A 26335-nucleotide genomic window follows, 5' to 3' on the forward strand; every position below is an offset into this window, starting at 1 on the left:
TTAGATCACACTGCTACCTGCAACAGCCTGGGGAAGTGTTTGGTTTTTGGGTTTTGGTTTTTTTTTTTTTTTTTTTTTTTTAGAGATTACCACTCAAGTAAAGCCTGATAATCTTTTATTGGGGGGGCAACTTCTTACACGTATTTGATGTATTTTTAACACATTTATATTCACTACCCTCTTTTGTTTTCCTCCTGATGAACCACTTCTTCCAAAATAGTTTAGTCTTTTCCTCCTCTACTTCAGGTCTTTGTGTGTTTTGGGGGGTGAGAACATGAGAGAGAGAGAGAGAGAGAGAGAGAGAGAGAGAGAGAGAGAGAGATCGTTCAATTCGTTTACCTGCATGAACATGGATAACTGGTTATTTCTCAAGCATGTATAGGTCATCCTTTACATCATCAATGAAGTCTCTTCCTCTCCCGTAGACCAACTTCAGGTAATGAAGTTAAACTTAGTGAAGGATATCACTTCATAATCTACTCTCCTATGCCTGGAAGGAATTCGAAAGGCCCAATCTTGTGCAGATCACCATAGTTCATGAGTAGAATGGCCATGTCATGTCCAGAAGACAGCATGCCAGAGCATTCTTCCCCACCAATAGCTTAACATTCTTTCTATCACTCCTTCCTCAGCTTCCTGATTCTTATAGGCAGTCATATAGATGTTCCAATTAGGGTTGATCACTCAACAGTCATTACTTCTCAGCATGTTGGCAAGTTATGAGTCTTTGCAGTAGTCCCCATGCACTGAAGAAGGGGGCTTCTTTGGCTTTGGCACATAATGGAATGAACCTATAAGCATAAATAAAAATATTTAATAAAGTTGATGTCGATTTAGCAAACAACAGTAGTGGCTGTGGCATTATGGCTTATGGTATGCCTTGGACTCTTGACCAGATTAGCAATTCCAGTCATTAACTCTCTCCTGTGCAGTAGGTCTTAAATTCCATCAGAAATCAGTTGGTTAGTCTCATAACTTTTATATCATTATTATGCCAATGGGTACATCATGCCTGGCAGTTTAGCTGTGTAGCATAAAATCATGATCCTTGATCTCACCACAAATAATTTCACAGATACACAACAAGCCATTGTGAAACAGAATGCACTGAAATTTATTAAAAGGGAGTTTTAACATATTTAATAGGGAAGGGGCTATAGAAAGAGAAGTACTCAAAAGAAAGGATAGGACATATTCAAGTGTACACAGGTCCTCTTTAAAGACATACACATGATTGTCTTCACAATCTCCAAAGAGTCCTGGTTTGGAGATTAATATCTCCAAATAAGTTCAACTGTTTTGAACTTAGTATCTTTAAAGGGTTGCGAAGGAATTTAAATGAGATCATGGAGTGGTTTCTGAGGTACACCAGGGAGGATAGTGTAGATAAGATCGAACCTTCATCACAAGAGTTGCCTGGACACATCACACACTTCCATTATAAACAGAAGTTAATACCCTTCCTCGTGAGCTTCCCAGAAAGTGTCTGGGAAAGGGTAAGACTATACTTAAAAGCTGCACAGGCTTAGAACTTAGCATAGTTCATCGGCTTTTCAGAATCTTATTTGAAAATATCTTTATGTAGAAGGAGCATTATCTCCATGCAGACAATCTTTACATCAACCAAGGCTAATGATGCTGAAATACTTGATTCCCAGCTCTAGAGAGTCTTCACCCAGACACTGGAGCAAGAGGCTCTCATCCCTTATCCTGTCCCCACAATTCATCCTGCCATTCCGTCTTGCCTCAAAAGTACAGACATTGTTCTCTGTTGTCTGTCAACAGGAATCACTTTCTACTCTACCCTTTCATGTCTCAAATTATCAAGGATTAGGTTAAGATTACAGGATATACTTTTGATTAAAAATAGACTGAGAGGATTAGTGTGCTGGAAAACGAAACACAATATAGATGCTTAGTGAAGTTGATATTCGTTTTCTAAACCACAAAAACCACATTGCATTTTCTAAAAGTTCCAGGAATTTATGTTTATCTATAACTCACTTTTAATTATATTTGAATTTAACATGCTCATCACAATACTTCATTAAAACATAATATTCAGTTGATTTTCTTATAAACTCTACATAAAGTGTTGTATATAACATTAACAGACTTGACGGGACATTGTAACAAAAGCCAATAACATTGTAGGAGGCCTGTTATCTGATTTAGAAAACATGAATTACCTTTTGCTATTAATAAGACAAATTTAGATTATTTTGAAAAATTATGGAAAAGAAAAGGCGATATGGCCTCACCAAAAGGAAACTGTTCATGAACATGAGAGATATTGCTGAGAGAGGAATTAAAAATGAACTGATATATTATGAATAGGAATATGCTACATTGTGAAGATTATTAATAGGTATCTAAATCCTAAAGCTCAACAGATGATTAAATATTGAAGAACGTTATCTAAAATAACTTATCTATATGTAACTTACTATTATTTAATCAGTTCTTTCCTTTTTCTATCATGTGCTTATTTCTTCTTGTTATCTGTGTAAGTTCATCAAATCTACCAATTGCTGATATATTATTTCTCCTGGGGGAAGGAATTCATAGATATTCTTGTTGTCAAAGTGATTATAAGATTGTTGAGATTGGAAAGGCCGGGAAAACAGATACTTTAAAACATGGATTAAAAAAAGGAAGTCGATGAAGTTCAGAGTGTGAACTGATGCTCTGGAAATGTCAAACCAAGTTAAAGATTACACAAAACTGATTGTATATTAATGCACATTCATGATTGTGGTCAGCTGAAACATTACAGACCCAGAAACAAAGTTATCCTAAGCTATCTTTAGGTCTTTAACAGTCATCCATTGTCTACCTCTGTGCTTGACCTATTGTTCTTTTAACAATTAGGTGAAACTTTAAGAGAATGTATGCACTTAATAGAAACTAGCTGAAGCAGAGGCCGTGCACAGACTCTGTTTATTGTCTTCTCTTCATTACCCCATGCCAATTGCATTCTTATTCAACTCAGGACCTTCAAACTAAGGGTAGATTTGCCTTTATCGAGCTAGGCCCTCTCACATGAATCCTTAATGAAGAAAATGTCCCCAAAACATGTCCATATGCTTATCTTATGGAAACAATTCTTCAGGTGGGGTACCCTCTTCCCAGGTGAATGTATTTGTATCATTGGACCCCTTATCAGTTTGACATATAAACATGGCACTATTTAAACAATAACTTTTCATTTTTCTACTTATTTACAAGATCTCATGTGTCCAATATCCAACACTCATTCATGATATTCTTGGCTGCAAAGAACTTGGGTAGTCCCACCTCTCTGGCTCAACATCTACAGTGCACACATACACACACACACACACACACACACACACACACACACACACAGAGAGAGAGAGAGAGAGAGAGAGAGAGAGAGAGAGAGAGAGAGAGAGAGTTTGTCTTGCAGGCTCAGGTCAAGGTAGCTCTACTTCACACCTGCTGCTAGTCTTGGTGAGGATTTCACAGTCCTGACATGTCCAATATACAAGAGTATCCACTGGAACTTAATCTGCATTTTGACTAATGGCCTCTATGGTCATTTTAGAGATTCTGACCCTGCCACATGGTATGAAGCCTAAACACCTCTGCATGACGCTGTCAATCTGTGGGTATCAACTGCAACTGAGGTTACACCTTTACCAGTGGCTGCTCGTGATACCAAATCTCTAATTCTCTCTGTAATTCCTTTAATCTTGTATGTTTCATGTCAGAAAACCTAGTATTATTGTAAGATAGAGACCCAAAGACTACTCAGTACAACCAAAATATAAATTGAGAGTCTGAATTAAGTCATGTGGTGATGGCCTAGAGAACCCTATGAGAATACTCCCCATGGAGTAGACTCAATTGCATTTTACAGTGAGCTTATATAGGCAAAGAACACAGAAAAATGAAATCTTGGTTGGCATTTGTGAGTGAAGGAGGTGAGTAAAGCAAGAAAAGTTAAATCAAAGATGGCTTCTACTGAGACCATATGGAGGAATTTTTGCTCTGTCACATTATCACATGAAAGATTCTTACATTAAGCTTGGCTGCCAACTTGAGATGTACACTTACCACCACCATGCCCATGACCACTAACACACACACACACACACACACACACACACACACACACACATACACTCCCATGTGTTCTGGGAAATAATTCTAGAAGATTTCATTTTGGTCAATCTGGTCTCCTGCTGATCAGAGCTGATGTTTTAGCCCCCGCTAACCAGCATCAATTATCACATTAAAGCAAAGATTTCACTTCAGTGCTACTGATCTCTTATTAAACATAGCTAATTCTTCATCCCCAGTTGACCAGAAATCAGATGTTTCATTCAAACATGTCACATGTGTAGCCCTGGTAGAGTCTTCGGAGGTCTCTCCAACATCCCTCTGAAACTTCACAAGGCAAACTTCCATCATCTAAATTGTTCTTAGCATTATCTTCCAAGTTCCCATAGGGTAACCAACTAAGCTCTAATTTTTCATCCAAACCTCTAATATCTAATATCCATACTCTCCTTGCAGAAAACATAGTCAGTTCCATCACAGCATGACTACATTTCACTGCCAATTTTTGTATTAGTTTGTTTTTGTTGCTAAAATAAAATATTGTTGGGAGATGATGGTTTATTTCAGCTTAAAGGTTATATAGTCCATCATCCGTGGAAGCCAGAGCAGATAATGAAGAAGAGACCATGAAGGAACACTGCTTACAAACTTTCTCCATTGTTTGCTCATTCAGTTTTCTTAGAAAACCAAGGACCACTGCAAAGAAATGTTACTTCCCACACTGAGCTGGGGCCTCCCACTGGGCCCCTGGGCACTCAATTACTAATTAAGAAAATGTTCCTCAGACATCTCCACAGGCCAGTTTGATGGGGGGAATTTTTCAGTTGAGTATCTTTCTTCCCAAATGAGTCTAGTTTGTGTCAAGTTGACAGACAGCAACTAACCATCACATGAAGCCTCAGTATTTAGCAATATTAATTGCAAAGACAGATTTCCCTGATTAAGACTGAATGTAGCATCCATCTATGGGAATAAACATAACTAATTTCAAAGTAGTTTGATGGACTGAGCTTACATAGTCTTATTCAGCAGATATGGAACCAGTTTATTCAAATTTATTATCTATTTTTATTGGAATAATGGTGAAAGGGAATCAGGAATTTGTGGTCTAAGACTACTAAACCAAACCAGTCTTCCAAATGGTTATAGTGGCCTAAATTAGGAGTTGATCTGGTAGGTTTTCGCTTAAAGATATATAACTGGAGTTGCTTGGAAAATGTAGTTCCTGGAGCTGTGGGCCTTTTCCTGGATGGTAGTATTAGTATAATCCTTCTCCAAACTCAACCAGCCAAGCACGTAAAGCCCTTCTTGTGCTTAGAATCTAATTTTTTTCTTACTTCTCTATCACTACTTGGAGAAATTTTTCAAATTTTAATGTCTTTTGAAGTTGGATGGGACCACCTGGATGATCTCCTTTCCCCAAGGTCAACTGTTCAGTAAAAAAGGAATACAGCTGCAGATTTCCTGCCCCCCCACACACATAGGCAGGTTCAGGATGATGGGAAATGTTAACTACTTGGAATTAGTTTCTATTTAAAAAATATTGAAATATTGGACCCTGGTTAGGGAAATGAGCAAAGGAAAGCCTGCAGTGTAAGCTAGACAGTAAAGTAGCATGAGACCCAGACTAAAATGATCCCAGGAAACACCAGGTAGGCTCTAACTGTATGAAATAATATGTAGATAGATTTTTACATACTGAGACTTTTAGAGAACAGGGTTGTAAGAACACAGAAAACAAGTCAAAGGAGAAAGAAAAATACCTGAAAGGACAAACAAGTTTAACAGGCACTGAAATGTACAATCAGAACATGATCAGATCTCATGAACAATGGACCACATTTACATAATCACAACCTGGAAGATGTTGGGTACTCACTTTATCAAAAGGATAGCCTATTTGAAAAATGGATGGGAACAAAGTTTGGAGCAGAGACTTAAGGAATGGCCATTCAGAGCCTGCCTCACCTGGTATCCAGTCCATATACATACAGCCACTAAACCCAGACAATAGTGATGAAGCCAAGAAGTTCATGCTGACAAGAGTCTGATATAGCTGTCTCCTGAGAGACTCAACCAGAGTGTGACAAAAACAGAGGCAAATGATAGCAGCCAGCCATTGAACTGAGAAGGGGGTCCCCATTGGAGAAGTTAGAGAAAGGATTGATGGAGCTAAATGGGGCTTGCTACCCCATAAGAACAACAATACCAACCAACCAGAGCTCCCGGGGCTAAACCACCATCCAAAGACTACACATGGACAGACCCATGGCTCCATCTGCATATGTAGCAGAGGATGGTCTTATTGGGCACCAATAAAAGGAGAAGCCCTTGGTCTAGCCAAGGATGGACCCCCAGTGCAGGGGAATGTCAGAGGGGCAGGAAAGGGGGGGTATGGGGAGGGGAATACTTTTATAGAAGAAGGGGGATGGGGAAGGGATGGGGGCCTATGGATGGGAAACCGGGAAAGGGAATAACATTTGAAATGTAAATAAAACATATCCAATAAAAAAATGGATCGGAAAAGTGCATTTGTGCTATATGGTAAAATGTAATTCACAAAATAAGTAGAAATTGGCAAACAAACACATATGATTTAAAAATATAAGTATAATGACAAGAACTAAACAAGTTTAGCAATGTGACAAAGATACAAAAACTAACAACTGATAAAGCAGGGCAGAAAGCTTCTCCTTTCTTACTAACTTTATAGGTTTGAAAATCTAGACAGTAGAAATGCATTAACTTCCAAAAGTACAAATTACTAAAAGGATAACACGTTGATGGAATTAGTCTGTTTGCGCAGGTGATCAAATATCTAATGTGAAATCTAAGCAAAAAGACTTTTTTTTGGTATTCTGATCTTAAGGAATTATATTAATTTTGCTAATTTTGTCTCATTAATTTAATCTTCTCCACCTTTAAATATAATTCAAATAATTTAAAGTTATCAAATAAGATTAACTCTTTTGTTTCATTTCTTCTTTTCTTTTTTCTTTCTTCCTCTTATTTTTGTTGTTGTTCTCCCCCTCCTCCTCCTCCTCCTCCTCCTCCTCTTCCTCCTCCTCCTCCTCCTCCTCCTCCTTTTCCTCCTCCATTTTTACAGTCATATTACTTTATAAAGGTGTGGGGGCAGGATAAGGTGAGCATCACAATTGCCTCAGAACTACAGGATTACCAGGCTATTAAAGCAGACCTACAGTAATGTGAAATGATTACCAAGAATTCACAGTGAAAGAAAGAACATATTGGAGGCTTGATATTTAAAGTAAAATATTAAGAATTACCCATATTCTGAGCCCTAAATGGCAATTTTCCCTGTCTTCTATACATACCAATGAACATAGAGGCTCTTTACCTTATGGCTTCAGAAAAGCAACACAGGATTTGTTGAGTAGAGTATTAATGTCTTCCACTGTCAAAACACAGGTCAAGAATGGAATTGATTGAGGGGAATTCTGAGTGTTTGTGAGAAACTAAAAAAACAAGACAAGAATTTTGTGAGCTCACTGTCTTTAAAACTCAGACTTGTTCTTTGAAAGTACTTTGTGCTTCTCCCAGGCATAGCAGATAGGATTGAGTTTACTTCAGCTGTTGTTATTCATATGCTTCTATGGAAAAGTATGTTTTTGCCATGTGTGGCTTGGTTTTTTTTTCCCAGCAAAAACTTCACTTTTTTTTGAAACTTTATTTATTTTTCGTTAGATATATTTCTTTATTTACATTTCAAATGGTATTCCCTTTCCTGGTTTCCTGTCCATAAGACCCCCATCCCCTCCCCCTCCCTCATACAGGTGTTACCCCCCATAGACGCCTCTTCTGCCCCTCCTCCAACATTCCCCTGCAGTAGTTCAACCTTGGCAGGACAAAGGACTTCCCCTTCCACTGGTGCCCAAACAATGCTATTCTCTGCTACATATGCAGTTGGAACCCTGGGTCAGTCCATGTATATAGTCTTTGGGTAGTGGTTTAGTCCCTGGAAACTCTAGTTGGTTGGCATTGTTGCTCTTATGGGGTTGCAAACCCCTTCAGCTCTTTCAGTCCTTCCTCTAATTCCCCCAAAGGGGGTCCTGTTCTCAGTTCAGTTCAGTGGTATTTTATTCAGGGAAATTTCCCCAGTAACCATGTGTTTGAGACTATTCCCAAATTTTTTTCTATTAGATTGAGTGTATGTGGTTTGATGTGGATGGAAGTCCTTGATCCACTTGGATTTAAGCTTTGTATAGGGTGATAAGAATGAATCGATTTCCATTCTTCTACATGCTGACATCCAGCTGAACCAGCACCATTTGTTGAAAATGCTATCTTTCTTCCATTGGATGGTTTTAGCTCCTTTGTCAAAGATCAAGTGACCATAGGTGTGTGGGTTCATTTCTGGGTCTTTAATTCTGTTCCACTGATCTACCTGCCTGTCTCTGTACCAATACCATACAGTTTTTATCACTATTGCTCTGTAATATTGTTTGAGGTCAGGGATGGTGATTCCCTCAGAAGTTCTTTTATGGTTGAGGAGAGCTTTCATTATCCTGTTTTTTTTTTTTTGTTGTTATTCCAAATGAATTTGCAAATTGATCTTTCTATCTCTATAAAGAATTGAGTAGGAATTTTGATGGGTTGCATTGAATCTGTAGATTGCTTTTGGCAAAATGGCCATTTTTACTATATTAATCCTGCCAATCCATGAACATGGGAGATCTTTCCATCTTCTGAGATCTTCTTCAATTTCTTTCTTAAGAGACTTGAAGTTCCTGTCATGCAGATCTTTCACTTGCTTGGTTTAAGTCACACCAAGATATTTTATATTATTTGGGACTATTGTGAAGGGTGTCATTTCCCTAATTTCTTTCTCAGCCTGTTTATCCTTTGAGTAGAGGAAGGTTACTGATTTGTTTGAGTGAATTTTAAACCTTGACACTTTGCTGAAGTTGTTTATCAGGCTTAGTAGTTCTCTGGTAGAACTTTTGGGGTTACTTAAGTATACTATCATATTATCTACAAATAGTGATATTTTGACTTCTTTCTTTCCAATTAGTATCCCTTTGACCTCATTTTGTTGTCTGATTGCTCTGGCTAGGACTTTGAATACTATATTAAATAAGTAGGGAGAGAGTGGGCAGCCTTGTCTAGTTCCTGATTTTAGGGATTTCTTCAAGTTTCTCTCCATTTAGTCTAATTTTAGCAACTGGTTTGCTGTACATTGCTTTTGCTATGTTTAGGTATGGGTCTTGAATTCCTGATCTTTCCAAGACTTTTATCATGAAGGGGTGTTGAATTTTGTCAAATGCTTTCTCAGCATGTAAAGAAATGATCATGTAGTTTTTCCCTTTGAGTTTGCTATATATTGAATTATGTTGCTGGATTTCTGTATATTGAACCATCCCTGCATGCCTGGGATGAAGCCTACTTGATCATGATGGATAATCATCTTGATGTGTTCTTGGATTCGGTTCACGAGAATTTTATTGAATAATTTTGCATTGATATTCATAAGGGAAATTGATCTGAAATTCTCTTTCTTTGTTGGATCTTTGTGTGGTATACGTATAAGAGTAATTGTGGCTTCATAGAAGGAATTTGGTAGTGCTCTGTCTGTTTCTATTTTGTGGCATAGTTTGGACAGTATTGTTATGAGCTCTTCTATGAAGGTGTGATAGAATTCTGCATTAAACTCATCTGGTCCTGGGCTGATTTTGGTTGGGAGACTTTTAATAACGACTTCTATTTCTTTAAAAGTTATGGCACTGTTTAGATGGTTTATTTCTTTCTGATATAACTTTGGTAACTTGTTTTTGTCCAGAAAATTATCCATTTCCTCCAGATTTTTCAGTTTTGTTTAATATAGGCTTTGTAGTAGGATCTGATGATTTTTTGAATTTCCTTAGACTCTGTTGTTATGCCTTCCTTTGGACAAACTCTCTGTGCCCTCTGGTTACTCTGGCTAAGATTTTATCTATCTTGTTGATTTTCTCAAAGAAGCAGCTGTTTCTGTTGATTATTTGTATAGTCTTTTTTTGTTCCTACTTGGTTGATTTCAGTCCTGAGTTTGATTATTTCCTGCCTTCTACTCCTCTTGGGTATATTTGCTTCTTTTTATTCTAGAGATTTTAGGTGTTCTGTCAAGCTGCAGATATATGCTCTCTCCTGTTTCTTTTTGCAGGCACTCAAAGCTATGTATTTTCCTCTTACCACACCTTTCATTGTGTCTCATATGTTTCGGTATGTTATACCTTCATTTTCATTAAATTCTAAGAAATCTTTCACTTCTGTCTTTATTTCTTCCTTGCACAAGTTATCATTGAGTAGAGCATTGTTCAACTTCCAAGTATATGAGGGAGTTCTTTCCTTATTGTTGCTACTGAAGACCAGCCTTTGTCCCTGATGATCTGATGGGATACATGTGATTATTTCTATCTTCCTGTGTCTGTTGAGGCCTGTTTTGTGACTGATTACGTGGTCAATTTTGGAGAAAGTACCATGAGGTGCTGAGAAGAAGGTGTATCCTTTTGTTTTAGGATGGAATATTCTATAAATATCCGTTAAATCTATTTGGTTCATAACTTCTGTTAGTTTCTCTATGTCTCTGTTTAATTTTAGTTTCCAAGATCTGTCCATTAATGAGAGTGGGATTTTGAAATCTCCTACTATTATTGTGTGAGGTGCAATGTGTGTTTTGAGCTTTAGTAAGGTTTCTTTTATGAATGTAGGTGCCCTTGTATTTGGGGCATAGATATTTAGGATTGAGAGTTCATCTTGGTGGATTTTCCTTTGATGAGTGTGAAGTGACCTTCCTTATCTTTTTTGATGACTTTTGGTTGGCTTCTACTTCTTTACTTGTGTTTTCCTGCATTTCTTTAAGTGAGTTATTTACATCCTTCTTGAAGTCCTCCATTATTATCATAAAATGTGATTTTAAATCTAAATCTTGCTTTTCCGGTGTATTTGGATATCCAGTATTTTCTTTGGTGGGAGAATTGGGTTCTGATGATGCCAAGTGGTCTTGCCTTCTTCTTTCTTTTTTTTTTTCGGAGCTGGGAACCGAACCCAGGGCCTTGCACTTGCTAGGCAAGCGCTATACCACTGAGCTAAATCCCCAACCCCGGTTTCTATTTTTCTAATGTGATGTTCCCCCCACTTTTTTTTCTTTTTTTTTTCGGAGCTGGGGACCGAACCCAGGGCCTTGCACATGCTAGGCAAGTGCTCTACCACTGAGCTAAATCCCCAACCCCATTGGTCTTGGCTTCTTTTGCTTAGGTTCCTGCACTTGCCTCTAGCAGTTAGGTTGTCTCTGGTGTTTGCTTGTCTTGCTGTTTCTGACAGTGGCTTGACCATCCTGTAGTTCTCTGTGTCAGTACTCCTATAGAATTGTTTTCCTGTTTTCTTTCAGCCATTTCTGAGAACAGGTGCTCTGATTTCAGGTGTGTCGGTGCTCCTGGTGACTGTCTTTTAGCTCGAGGTGTGGGCAGGAATCACAAAGTTTCTGCTCTTAATTCTTCCTAGGTCCTTGTGCCCGGGGGCCTCAGTTGGCACGAGGCAATTCCCTCTTGGGTCTGGAATGTGGGTATAGGGTAGTCTCCTCTGATTTCTCAGGAGTGTCCACACTTCTGAGGGTCCAACTCCCTCCCTCACTGAATTTTGATGCAGGGAGATGTTTGGTCGGTTCAGTTCAGTCCTGGGCTCAGACCAGATCCACGGGTACTGGCGGCTGACTGTTCCTATGTTCCTGTGTCCAGAGGCACTGTGCAGTTTCCCCTTGGACCCGGGATGTGGGCAGAGGTGTGCAGAAGTGGCAATCTATCATGCAGTCTCAGGATATCTGCACTCCTGGGTGGTCAGCTCTTTTCCCCACGGGATTTGTGTGTGGCTTATTCTTGAGATTGAATGCCATACTCATCTGATTCTTCTTAGCCCTCAGAGTCTAAATTGCCTGATGCTCTGAATAAAGTTTACTATTGCATTGGATTTTAGTAAGCCCCATTTTTAGGTCTTGCTCTCCTGGGTTGACACTGCCAAGTACAGTAGTGAACTCTCTTCCTGTTAAGGACATCACATGTCTTGCTGAGATCTAAATTTAGTCAATGAGTAAAAATGACTTTAGAGCATAGGAGAGAGATATCATCCCCTTTTAGTCCTCAGAAAGTGACTGATGACATTTTCCAGGCACACAATTCCCCATCTGGATCTTCTTTGTTAAGTTCTAGAGTTCTTGTTCATGTTCCCACATGCTTGTGATTTACTGCATAGATCAAAGATCTTGACCAATCAGCGTTCCCTCACCATGGATATGAGTTCCTGTCAGGTGTTATGAATGTTCCTTTCCTTCAGTTTTACACTTTCCCTCATTATTTTAACATTTTTTCATTTTTTGAAACTATCTTATAAGTAATTATGACATTTTTTACATATCACAATAATTTCTAATCACTTAGAAATTATCAGCTAACCTTGCATCTCTTTTATATATCATTTTACTTATTTTTGAGAATTTCATACATGTGTACAATATGTTTTCATCAAATACATGGCTTTGTTGCCTTTCAACTCCTTTCAGAACCACCCAATTATGTCTTATATTTAACTTCATGAACTCCTTTGTTTGTTTTTTAATTTACTGAGCCTAATTAGTCCTGGTAGGTGTGTGCAAGTGTAGGGCCATCCATACCAACATAGGAAATCTGCCAATGTCCATATCTCAGAAGAAAACAGACTTGTCCTCTACTAGTCATTAACTACTAAACCTTTACAGCTGGGATGAGGCATCTTAATCCTTTCCTGTATTCATTGGGTGATATCCTATGAAGGACTATGGTAGTATGAATTTTTCTGAGACTTATGTGGAAAGTGAAATAGAATTATATATAGTTAATTTAATAATGAATATTTAGTATGTACATATTAAACTAACTTAAATATAGTTGTTGTTTCTCTTTTTTGTTAAACTTAGCATGGATGAAACATCTATAGTCTAAGGCCTTAACAAACATTAAACAGAAATAAAACAATTGAAACCAAACTTAGCTACATCTTCTGAGGCACTTGCTACTACGTTAGGGGATGCACCTGTAGATAGTGACCACAGTGTATGAGTGTGTTGGAGATAGCTTTCTGAAGAGGTCAAAGACTTAAGTCTATCACCATTAAGCTACAGTTGAATAGAGAGCCAGACTTAGTCATCAGCCTCTATAAGTACCTCAGAGATATTTTCCTTGGAAAGTGTTTTCTAAATCAAAAAACAAACAAATAAATGCTCTTTTTTTTTATTAACTTGAGTATTTCTTATATACATTTCAAGTGTTATTCCCTTTCCCGGTTTCCGGGCAAACATCCGCCTCCCCCCTCCCCTTCCCTATGGGTGTTCCCCTCCCCACCCTCCCCCCATTGCCGCCCTCCCGCCAACAGTCTATTTCACTGGGGGTTCAGTCTTAGCAGGACCCAGGGCTTCCCCTTCCACTGGTGCTCTTACTAGGATATTCATTGCTACCTATGAGGTCAGAGTCCAGGGTCAGTCCATGTATAGACTATAGGTAGTGGCTTAGTCCCTGGAAGCTTTGGTTGCTTGGCATTGTTGTACATATGGGGTCTCTAGCCCCTTCAAGCTCTTCCAGTTCTTTCTCTGATTCCTTCAACAGGGGTCCTATTCTCAGTTCAGTGGTTTGCTGCTGGCATTCGCCTCTGTATTTGCTGTATTCTGGCTGTGTCTCTCAGGAGCGATCTACATCCGGCTCCTGTCGGTCTGCACTTCTTTGCTTCATCCATCTTGTCTAATTGGGTGGCTGTATATGTATGGGCCACATGTGGGGCAAGCTCTGAATGGGTGTTCCTTCAGTCTCTGTTTTAATCTTTGCCTCTCTCTTCCCTGCCAACGGTATTCTTGTTCCCCTTTTAAAGAAGGAGTGAAGCATTCACATTCGGATCATCCGTCTTGAGTTTCATTTGTTCTAGGCATCTAGGGTAATTCAAGCATTTGGGCTAATAGCCACTTATCAATGAGTGCATACCATGTATGTCTTTCTGTGATTGGGTTAGCTCACTCAGGATGATATTTTCCAGTTCCAACCATTTGCCTACGAATTTCATAAAGTCGTTGTTTTTGATAGCTGAATAATATTCCATTGTGTAGATGTACCACATTTTCTGTATCCATTCCTCTGTTGAGGGCATCTGGGTTCTTTCCAGCTTCTGGCTATTATAAATAAGGCTGCAATGAACATAGTGGAGCATGTGTCTTTTTTATATGTTGGGGCATCTTTTGGGTATATGCCCAAGAGAGGTATAGCTGGATCCTCAGGCAGTTCAATGTCCAATTTTCTGAGGAACCTCCAGACTGATTTCCAGAATGGTTTTACCAGTCTGCAATCCCACCAACAATGAAGGAGTGTTCCTCTTTCTCCACATCCTCTCCAGCATCTGCTGTCACCTGAGTTTTTGATCTTAGCCATTCTCACTGGTGTGAGGTGAAATCTCAGGGTTGTTTTGATTTGCATTTCCCTGATAACTAAAGATGTTGAACATTTCTTTTTTTTTTATTTTTTTATTTTTTTATTTTTTTTTTATTATTAACTTGAGTATTTCTTATATACATTTCAAGTGTTATTCCCTTTCCCGGTTTCCGGACAAACATCACCCTCCCCCCTCCCCTTCCTTATGGGTGGATGTTGAACATTTCTTTAGGTGTTTCTCAGCCATTCGGCATTCCTCAGCTGTGAATTGTTTGTTTAGCTCTGAACCCCATTTTTTAATAGGGTTATTTGTCTCCCTGCGGTCTAACTTCTTGAGTTCTTTGTATATTTTGGATATAAGGCCTCTATCTGCTGTAGGATTGGTAAAGATCTTTTCCCAATTTGTTGGTTGCCATTTTGTCCTAACCACAGTGTCCTTTGCCTTACAGAAGCTTTGCAGTTTTATGAGATCCCATTTGTCGATTCTTGATCTTAGAGCATAAGCCATTGGTGTTTTGTTCAGGAAAATTTTTCCACAGCCCATATACTCTTAAAGTAGCTATTATTAGACAATCAGATGGTATTATGACATTTTGATTATAAGGAATGTTTAGGGCTTTCCTTTCCATCTGCTTCCCAAACACTAGGAGTTATAATGACACTATTCCTAGGGATATAAGAATAAACATCTTCTCACTCCAGATAGGGACCCAATGACAATTCAATGTAACGATACCACCAAAGCATGCCTATTCAATGTCTTTATTGATGGTTCTTACACAAAATATGGGTAAGGAGTTAGTTAGAGAAGCAAAGAGAGCCACATCACCAAAGCCCTACCTAGCGTGGTTGAAAGTTCATGAATACTGGAAACCTGAGGAGCACAGAACATGCTCAGATAGCTCAACAGGACAGTGTTCTTTCCAAGTGGCTCAATGGGTTTGAAGTACTTCTTGGGAGTTTAGTAGGTCTTTGCTTTTTCTTGGCAATTCATCTGGCTTCCATGTTTGAGCCTCTCTTAGGCAGCCCAACCTGTCTAAGAATATCTTAGCAGTTTTACTGCTTGTCTATGTTAGTAAAGGAGGGACCTAGTGAATTTTGTCAGTTTCAGGGACTTCCTGAAACTATTTTGAGTTGATTACTTCCTGAGTAATCAGGAAATGGCTTCCTTCCAGGATTTAATGTTTCACCTCTCCTCAGAATAGCTTGTTGTTTCATCTCTCTGTAAACATTCTGTACTTTAATAAGCTTCCCTCCAGGATGGAAAGTTTTTAAGTCAGAAGAAACTACTTTGTTGCAAACAAATTTATTCTTAAAGGAAATTGCAAAAAATATGATTCTCAGACATCAATGAAAGTGCTGAGGAGCAGAGTTAAGACAGAAGTGGAACAGAACAGATTATGGAAAATCAAAAGAAACTGCTTGGTCCTTTCAGCTGTGAATCAGCATCAAATCTGCTTGAGTGCTGCAGAAACTGATGCCCAAGCATCAGAACAGACAAGGAGGATGAAACTCCTTATGTTTTGCTTGTGTCTGAATTGAATACAACAACGGAATGCCAGATGCGTATAAACTACCTTTATATAACTGAAAAAATGCTGTTCTGAATATAATGACTTTGTTAAAACAACTTCAAAGCCTGGCAAGATCATCCCTGCTGCTTCTCAGGACTTTACATTACAGTATCTAGGACCTATTAAGATTTCTGCAAGGGATTCTTGTATGTTTCTTCTACAGAACTTGCACATATGCTGTGGTCAATCCTGACAGGTTTACCCCTTTCTTTCCAATTAATCTCTAGTTCCCCTTCAGATATTAGGATTGTTGTTGTTTTGTCATTTTAAATTTATTTTTAGAAAGTAAATCATAATAAATGAAAATCAAACTCTCTCACTACAATGTACAATAAGTGTCTTAGGGTTTTATTGCTGTGAACAGACACCATGACCAAGGCAACTCTTATAAGGACAACACTTAATTGGCTTACAAGTTCAGAGGTTCAGTCCATTATCATCAAGGTGAGAACATGGTACCATCCAGGCAGGCATGGTGCAGGAGGAGCTGAGAGTTCTACATCTTTATCTGAAGGCTGCTAGGAGAATACTGGCTTCCAGGCAGCTAGGGTGAGGTTCTTAAGTCCATGCCCACAGTGACACACCTACTCCAACAAGGCCACATTTCATAATAGTTCCACTCCCTGGCCCAAGTATATACGAACCACCACAATAACCATTATCACAATTAGTGAAATAGAGTGACATGGACAATACTCAAACTCATCATTCCATTTGTTTGGAGTCAGGAGTCCCACCTCTGAAGAGTTGTGTGTTTTTGGACAAGTCATTGGGACTACCTGGTTATTATTGCTAGAATAGCATGTTATCCAGTGGCCTCTTTCTGGAGATCCCCAGCAACTTCTTGGTCAGTGATGATCTTATTTTGATCAGTGGCTATCAACAGTAATTAAGAGAGAGCTCAAGTCCACGAGGAAAATATACAGAAGCCAAACTGTGTTGGTGAGAAATACTTTCCATGGGTTATAACACCTCCTGAGAATTTTGATTCTTACACTGATGCTTTCAAATGACTTTGAATTCTAAAGAGGAGTCTTTCTCCTGTCCCTCCTGATGTTCTTAGTGCTGTTCCCTTTGGCCTCTTTTAAAAGAAACACTTTCTCTAGAGCCTTGAAAGTATGCCATATACCCTACAGAAAGTGATCCTAATAAAGTTTCACCTTTGCTGTTTTTATTATAGTTGAAAATTTTAAGTTGTAAGGATTTTTTGTGTTTTGTTGTGCTGTTGTTGTTTTGTCTGTAGTATCTTCTTTCTTCAAGAACCACTGATTTTCTTCAAGTGAGAATATTCCTGTTAGGTAACTAAGAATATTTTACAGTGCTGACATTTATTATTGTTGGGTACATATAAGCAAATGAAAATCACACACAATTAAAATGTATCACTAAACAATAGCAAATGAAAAATGTGTTTATAACTGAATAAATACATCGTCTTTTTGAGTCAGATGATATTGAGGAAAGTACACATCTCTGTATTCTACTTGAGAGAGGTGAGGCAACCCTCAGTGTTGCTGAGCGATGGAAGAGCAGGCTCACGGAACCAATACCGGAAAACTCAGAAGAGGGAAGGATCCCAAGTTTCCGCAATGACAAGGGTGTCTGGCAGTACCAGCCAGGTACAAGCAACCACATCAACAGGGTGTGGCTACTGAGGACAAAAGGTGTCCAGGAATTGAATTGCTGGGAATTTCTTCAGGCATTCATCTTAGTCTGATGTTTTCCTCAGATGGTAAATCTGCAGGACTGTGGAATTCAAGGAATGACACCAGCAGACACTCAGTCCAAGACAGATGTTCCTCCATAACTGCATTAAGTGTTGTGTAAACTATTACCCACATCAGATTCATGTACCGAATAGAAGTTTGTACATGAGAGTCTAAAAGGGAAAGTGCACAAGACAATGCAGAGAGGAGAGAAAAATGTAGATGTAAGAGACTTGGCCCTCTGAATCCAAGATTTGCATTCTTACCAGTTTAGTATGTTGCGTGTTTATGTTTTGATCTGTACCCAGCAGAATGAAGTTGCCACAGAAGCAGAAATGCTTGCCAGTTTTTGTACAGTGCTGCCTCGGCAACCATAAAACAGTGCCCAGCACCATAACATATTCACTAGAGCTTTGTTGAATAAAAATTAAGATTTTTATTAAGATATCACTATTATTCAAAATAAGCCTTTTTAATAAAAACATTTTCCAGAGAATATAGATGGTCATTTTGAAACATTACTCCTCAAATAGAGTCACATTCATACTCCTTAAGCACCAATCTTTGAATATCCATATATAGTCACTGTTTGTTAGTGTAGTAGAAAATGTAAACATTTATCTATTCTTCAAGTGTTTGGAATACCAGTGTCCTTTGCTTGTGGCTTCATCTTTCTATATTACTAAAGAAGGTTGTCTTCTCTTATAGTACCCAAGTTATTGCCTGCATAGTAAAAACGTTTATAAATGTGAGCTTTAATATACAAAATATACAAAGAACTCAAGAAGTTAGACTCCAGAGAACCAAATAACCCTATTAAAAGATGGGGTACAGAGATAAACAAAATATTCTCAGCTGAGGATTATCGAATGGCCAAAAAGTACCTAAAGAAATGTTCAACATCCGTAGCATCAGGGAAATGCAAATCAAAACAACCCTGAGATTCCACCTCACACCAGTCTGAATGGCTAAGATAAAAAACTCCGCTGACAGCAGATGCTGGCGAGGATGTGGAAAAAGAGGAACAGTCCTCCATTGTTGGTGGGATTGCAAACTGTTACAACCACTCTGGAAATCTGTCTGGAGATTCCTCAGATAATTGAACATTCCACTACCTGAGGACCCAGCTATACCTCTCTTAGGCATATACCCAAAAGATGCTCCAACATACAACAAAGCCACATGCTCCACTCTGTTTATAGCAGCCTTATTTATAATAGCAAGAAGTTAGAAAGAACCCAGATGCCCTTCAACGGAAGAATGGATTCAAAATGTGGTACATCTACACCATGGAGTATTACTCAGCTATCAAAAACAATGACTTTATGAAATTCATAGGCAAATGGGATGAACTAGAAAATATCATCCTGAGTGAGGTTACTCAATCACAGAAAAACACACTTGGTATGCACTCATTGATAAGTGGATATTAGCCAAAAAGCTTGTATTACCCAAGATGCAATCCACAGACCTCATGAAGCTCAAGAAGAAGGATGACCAAAATGTCTATGCTCCCACTCCCTCTTAAAAGGGGAAAAATATATCCATAAGAGGGGATATAGAAGCAAAGTTTAAAGCAGTGACTCAAGGAATGTCCATTCAGAGCCTGACATACATGTGGTCCATATATATACAGTCACCAAAACTAGATAAGATTGATGAAGCTAGAAAATCCATGCTGAAAGGGACCGGATATAGATCTGTCCTGAGAGACACATCCAGAGCATGTCCAATACAGAGGTCAATGCTAGCAGCAAATCATTGAACTGAGAAGAGGACCCCCGGGGGGAATTAAGGGAAGTGTTGAAAGAGCTGAAGGAGCTTGCAACCCCAAAAAACAACAATGCCAACTAACCAGTACTTCCAGGGACTAAACCACTACTGAAAGAATATACATGAACTGACCCAGGACTCCAACTGCATTATGTAGCAGAGAATAGCCTTATTGGGGCACCCGGGGAAGGGGAAGCCCTTGGTCCTGCCAAGGTTGGACCCCCCAGTGCAGGGGAATATGGGGGGCAATAAGGAGGATGTATAGGGGGAATACTCATATGGGGGAGGTGGAGAGGAGGGACTAGGGGCTTATGGACAGGAACCTGGAAGGGGAATAATGTTTGAAATGTAAGTAAAGAAATATATCTAATAAAAATTTAAAAACTAAACGTGAGCTTTAACATCTCCTATTGATTACTAGAGTTAACTTTTTTTATTTTTTTTTATTAACTTGAGTATTTCTTATATACATTTCGAGTGTTATTCCCTTTCCCGGTTTCCGGGCAAACATCCCCCTAATCCCTCCCCCTTCCCTTCTTTATGGTTGTTCCCCTCCCCATCCTCCCCCCATTGCCGCCCTCCCCCCAACAATCACGTTCACTGGGGGTTCAGTCTTAGCAGGACCCAGGGCTTCCCCTTCCACTGGTGCTCTTACTAGGATATTCATTGCTACCTATGAGGTCAGAGTCCAGGGTCATTCCATGTATAGTCTTTAGGTAGTGGCTTAGTCCCTGGAAGCTCTGTTTGCTTGGCATTGTTGTACAGGAGGGGTCTTGAGCCCCTTCGAGCTCTTTCAGTTCTTTCTCTGATTCCTTCAACAGGGGTCCTATTCTCAGTTCAGTGGTTTGCTGCTGGCATTCGCCTCTGTATTTGCTGTATTATGGCTGTGTCTCTCAGGAGCGATCTACATCCGGCTCCTGTCAGTCTGCACTTCTTTGCTTCATCCATCTTGTCTAATTGGGTGGCTGTATATGTATGGGCCACATGTAGGGCAAGCTCTGAATGGGTGTTCCTTCAGTCTCTGTTTTAATCTTTGCCTCTCTCTTCCCTGCCAACGGTATTCTTGTTCCCCTTTTAAAGAAGGAGTGAAGCATTCACATTCGGATCATCCGTCTTGAGTTTCATTTGTTCTAGGCATCTAGGGTAATTCAAGCATTTGGGCTAATAGCCACTTATCAATGAGTGCATACCATGTATGTCTTTCTGTGATTGGGTTAGCTCACTCAGGATGATATTTTCCAGTTCCAACCATTTGCCTACGAATTTCATAAAGTCGTTGTTTTTGATAGCTGAATAATATTCCATTGTGTAGATGTACCACATTTTCTGTATCCATTCCTCTGTTGAGGGCATCTGGGTTCTTTCCAGCTTCTGGCTATTATAAATAAGGCTGCAATGAACATAGTGGAGCACGTGTCTTTTTTATATGTTGGGGCATCTTTTGGGTATATGCCCAAGAGAGGTATATCTGGATCCTCAGGCAGTTCAATGTCCAATTTTCTGAGGAACCTCCAGACTGATTTCCAGAATGTTTGTACCAGTCTGCAATCCCACCAACAATGGAGGAGTGTTCCTCTTTCTCCACATCCTCTCCAGCATCTGCTGTCACCTGAGTTTTTGATCTTAGCCATTCTCACTGGTGTGAGGTGAAATCTCAGGGTTGTTTTGATTTGCATTTCCCTTATGACTAAAGATGTTGAACATTTCTTTAGGTGTTTCTCAGCCATTCGGCATTCCTCAGCTGTGAATTCTTTGTTTAGCTCTGAACCCCATTTTTAATAGGGCTATTTGTCTCCCTGCGGTCTAACTTCTTGAGTTCTTTGTATATTTTGGATATAAGGCCTCTATCTGTTGTAGGATTGGTAAAGATCTTTTCCCAATCTGTTGGTTGCCGTTTTGTCCTAACCACAGTGTCCTTTGCCTTACAGAAGCTTTGCAGTTTCATGAGATCCCATTTGTCGATTCTTGATCTTAGAGCATAAGCCATTGGTGTTTTGTTCAGGAAATTTTTTCCAGTGCCCATGTGTTCCAGATGCTTCCCTAGTTTTTCTTCTATTAGTTTGAGTGTATCTGGTTTGATGTGGAGGTCCTTGATCCACTTGGACTTAAGCTTTGTACAGGGTGATAAGCATGGATTGATCTGCATTCTTCTACATGTTGACCTCCAGTTGAACCAGCACCATTTGCTGAAAATGCTATCTTTTTTCCATTTGATGGTTTTGGCTCCTTTGTCAAAAATCAAGTGACCATAGGTGTGTGGGTTCATTTCTGGGTCTTCAATTCTGTTCCATTGTACTAGAGTTAACTTAATGCCATGTTTTGTGTTGGCTATTTGAACGCCTCCAGAAATTAACTCTACCTGAACATAACATGCTGAAACACCAACAAGAGTCAGGAATGGATGAAGATCAAGATTCAAGAAAATATGCTTCTATCATCGATTTCACTTTAACATTGCAGTTACATTTCCTACATTGAATGCGAACAGATCAACTTTTAAAGGCAAAGAGAATTTCATCTCTGAATCAGGAAAGAAGAGTAGCTAAAGTGTTACCCTGCTACAGGTGATTATATTATTTAAAGAGTACAAAAAATTCACCTTTCCCCTTAATATGAATTAGAATTAGCATGACGAGAAAGTTCTAATTCTGCACACATCTTTCTTTTAATGAAGAATAAATGAATAATGTAAATTTTCTAGCACATGTAAGCATTAATGAGCATTACACTATATGTTATTTGATGATAACTTGGTGAGATAACATCATTGCTATATCATACGTCTTTAAAACAACCTGTAATAAATAATCAGTCAAGTAATAAAATGCAATCAAGTCAATAAACAAGCATATAAACATCACAATTCATAATCAGCCAAAACCTTTATTAAAAACTCCTTGCATAAGTAATTAATAGCCAGAGGAAGGATTGTGGTAGTAATAGTGATATAAGTTTTGTTGTTTTGGTCTTTTGTTTCGCCTATATCAAAAGAGAGATGACAAGGAAGACAATTTTTGTAGACCTAGACAAAGCACCTTAGCTAAGGACATACTATCAGCAGCTGTGGAAACCAATGTAAGAGAAGTCAAGAAACCTATAGTGAGACTGACAGCTAGAAATATGTCAAAAATGTCATCAGATTCTATTGGGTCCCATGGTCATTTCTAGAACGGTAGTAACTCTGAGGCCATCCTGGGGTACTGATTTGTAGACTGCCGTGATAAAATATTGACTCTTTTTAACGAACATTCTAAATCTAGATCTGCTACCTACCTACCTTCCTTCTTACCTTCTTCCTTCCTACTTTCTTCTTTCTCTTTTCACTCTTTGATAGTTTCATATATGTGCAAGAACAAATTTTGTGATTTCCACCCCAATTCCCCTCTCTTATCCCCCTGCCTTTCCTATTGAAACACTTCTTCCTATCATGTTTCTCTCCCATTTCAAGCCTTTTTCTCTTTTTATGAATCATTGAGAATAATTAAAGTTCATTGCATGAACATGGGTGGGAGCTTATTTATTGGAGCATGAGAAACTAATCAGAGCTATACCAATGAAGGGAGTCCCTTCTTAAAGTCTTTACCTACTAAATACAAGCACCCTTCTTTGTACAACAAAGTGGTGGCTGGCCCAATAGCGTGAAGGTAACTACAGTTGCACTGAAGTGACAAATGCAGGAGTCGTGCTATGTGTGTAGAAGAAAGCATCCTCTAGCTCTCTTCCCCATCTTCTGTCTTGGACATTCTTTTCTCTTCCTCTTTCTCCATGTTCTCTGAACCTTGGAGAGGGCAATATAGATGTTTGATTTAGGACAGTGCTCTACCATGATTTATGAGTACTACAACCAGTTCTGAGTGCCTCTATTAGCCATTACCTAGGGAATAAGAAGTTTTTCTGACCTAGGCTGAGAATAGCACTAATCTATAAACTCAAATATTCAGAAAACAGTTGGAAAAAATGTGCAAAACAGTAATAATAGTCTCTCCCCTAACACCCATGATACAGGTTCTTGTCCTGGTTTATAATGTCAATTCTCTCCTGTGGATCAAGCCTCAACTTCAATCAGAGAATTGTGGGGCACTCCCATCATAATCAAATCAAGATAAATGCCAACGGTTAAGTCTCTTTTTTTCTATTTTGGTAGTTTTTGTGGTTTGATTTGAATAAAAAACAGGCACGCAAAACATCTATTCATTTTCTTCGCTGTGTAACCTGTCCTTGGGGTTGGTGACTCTGATGGCCAGCTGTGCTGCTCTTTCTATGATGCTTTTTCGGTTCTTAGAGGACACATCTTGAGCAATCTCAGCACAGTAAGATTTAAATCTTATATGTTGCAGGCTTTTGCTGTAGCTCTCAGGGTTCGGGGACTGCAAATAACTTTTCTCCATCAGCAGCTTGCATAGCATATTCTGATACAACAAAAGTTTGTTCAAGTAGGTTTCTTGCTCAGATATGGTTTGATTTCTCTCTATGACTAAGGTATGTGGTGGTTTCTGGAGCAGTCTTATAATCAAGTTCTGGTTAGCGACCAAGAGCAGTGGTGATAGTCTATATTGTTCTGTGAGTCTGCAGGTCTGTTTCTTCCCTTCAGCTAACACATCAAAGGGAGGTATCCCATACCTGGCACCTGGTATTTTTTATTTAATAATCACTGGATTCTTGGGAGAGCACCATGAACACATGCAGGGCAACACCATTTAAATTCTTTTCAAAATATTAAACACAAATGTTGGGGGGGGGATAGAAAAAGAATTTTTACTTACTCCTTGACAATGTACCCAAGGTACCTTAATCGTATCTACCCCTAGCTCATTTCTCCCTCTTCCCTTGGATCCTCCCCTAGCACTCCTCCCCCAACATCTCACTCTCTCTCTCTCTCTCTCTCTCTCTCTCTCTCTCTCTCTCTCTTGATTTCATGTCATCTTTCTTAAATTAGAACCCAATGGATCAAATTATAGCTTTCCCCATGAGCGTGGGTATGGAGCCATCTGACAAGGCATGTCAACCTGCTAGTAGGCAAACATTCCTCAAGTAAAATGTACTATCTGATATTTGAATGTGTGTATGCACTAGATACATACCAATCAGTCAAAAATTCATCACCTTTCTTCCGAACCTTAAAGTATACTGTGCATCATTGCTACGCAGTTAATATGTTGAGTTTGACAGAACAAAATTCCTTCCTTCCTTCCTTCCTTCCTTCCTTCCTTCCTTCCTTCCTTCCTTCCTTCCTTCTTTCTTTCCTTTCTCTCTCATTTTTAGAAGGTTCTCACTATGTATCTCTAGCTGTTCTGGAAATTACTATGTAGATCATAGTGGCCTCGAGTTCACAGAGTTCGGCCTGCCTCTGGCAACTGAGTACTAGGTTTAGAGGTGGTCACCAGCACGCCCAGATGCTGCTTGCTTCTTTCAGACTACATTGTACTCACCGATGAATTCCTCCTCTTTCTTTCCCAAAAGGGAAAAATAATCACCGCTTATAAATATTTGACATAATGGGGATAACACTATCATGAAAATGATTAAAGAAAGTTCTTAACTTTTAGACATATGCATGGAAGTATTTATGAATTAACTTATGAGTTGTTGAAAAATGAGTTAACAGAAATAGTTGAGATTTAGAAGAAATGAATTGGTCATGAGTAAGTCACTGTTGAGTTGAATGATGGACATATGGAGTCCACTTACCATTTTAATCGGAATGTTTGAAGTTTGCAAAACAAAATGTAAAAAAGAGCAAGAAATAAATCTATTTCTATCATAAATTGAAAAACACCTAAGGGGTTTCCCTGCTGAAGATGGTGCTATGAGGTGTGGGATGAGGGGAGAGTAGAACTTCAGGCCCCCTTCTACAAAATTAGCACTAAGATGTGAATTTCAGAAAGCTTTGCTGGAGTTGGCCAGTTTTTCTTTTGGTCCAATGTTCAAGAATTTTATAAAGCATCTGGAGTGCAAGGATTTGGCTGGCTTTTCACCCATTGTAATAATGAGACATTTATTGAGAAAAGATGTCAAACAGAGGAGCCGTCCATGTGATCAAATGCATACATTAGCAACCAGTACTCTTAAAGCAAGCCACAACCCAGCGTACAGAATGACCAACGCGAAGTGTGAAGTGTCAACTCTGACCAGTTGACAATGTGTAAAACCAAACTTTGTACTCAGTGTTTAGAGTATAAAGTGAAGCTAGAATTTGGCCAACTATTTACTTTTCAGAAATAAAAGAGTCTAATAAAAGGACAACAATGTGAACTCATTTTCAAAACTTAGCAGTAATGCAAGAAGAAACAAACCAGTCTATTTTTAAGGCAGACACAAATAAACAGAATGTGTTTTCTTTTTTAATTTGTATCTAGGGTTCTAGAGATTTTTGTTTTCTCCACAAATCTCCAAGGACCATATCAGTCCTCTGATTATAAACTCTGGTCCAGTAGCACAGCTGGTTTCCTCCTGTCTTCTCACTGTGATCCATTTCCATCACCAAGACAGACTTCCAGCCACCACATGGAGCAAGAAGCCTGGGAAGGAAAGGATGTTCAAATACTATGTCGATGCACATTTGGTCAGACAATATGCCATGCTCCTCCTTCATGAATGTTATACCCATAAATCTTGTGAACAATCTTGTGAAGTATGTAAATATTTATCTAAATTTTATTGGCAAGGAAATTACAAAATTATGTTATTTAAGCCTTTCCATTCAACTCAACAAACCTTTACTGTGTATTTACTGTTTTTTTAAAGCAATGCAGATGGCATT

The 26335-nt window shown here is 38.9% G+C and overlaps 1 long non-coding RNA gene across 1 annotated transcript in view; it reads right to left on the reverse strand.

Moving 5' to 3' along the window:
* Positions 1–275: 275 nt before the first annotated feature.
* LOC108350991 (uncharacterized) overlaps positions 276–26335 on the reverse strand; it is a 186940-nt gene continuing 160880 nt past the window's right edge. Inside the window, exon 7 of the long non-coding RNA XR_001837981.3 lies at positions 276–791. This is a non-coding gene — a long non-coding RNA (uncharacterized LOC108350991). The remainder of the gene's footprint in view (positions 792–26335) is intronic.

This window comes from Rattus norvegicus, chromosome 5 (assembly GCF_036323735.1).
Source record: "Rattus norvegicus strain BN/NHsdMcwi chromosome 5, GRCr8, whole genome shotgun sequence".
In the NCBI taxonomy this organism is placed as follows: domain Eukaryota; kingdom Metazoa; phylum Chordata; class Mammalia; order Rodentia; family Muridae; genus Rattus; species Rattus norvegicus.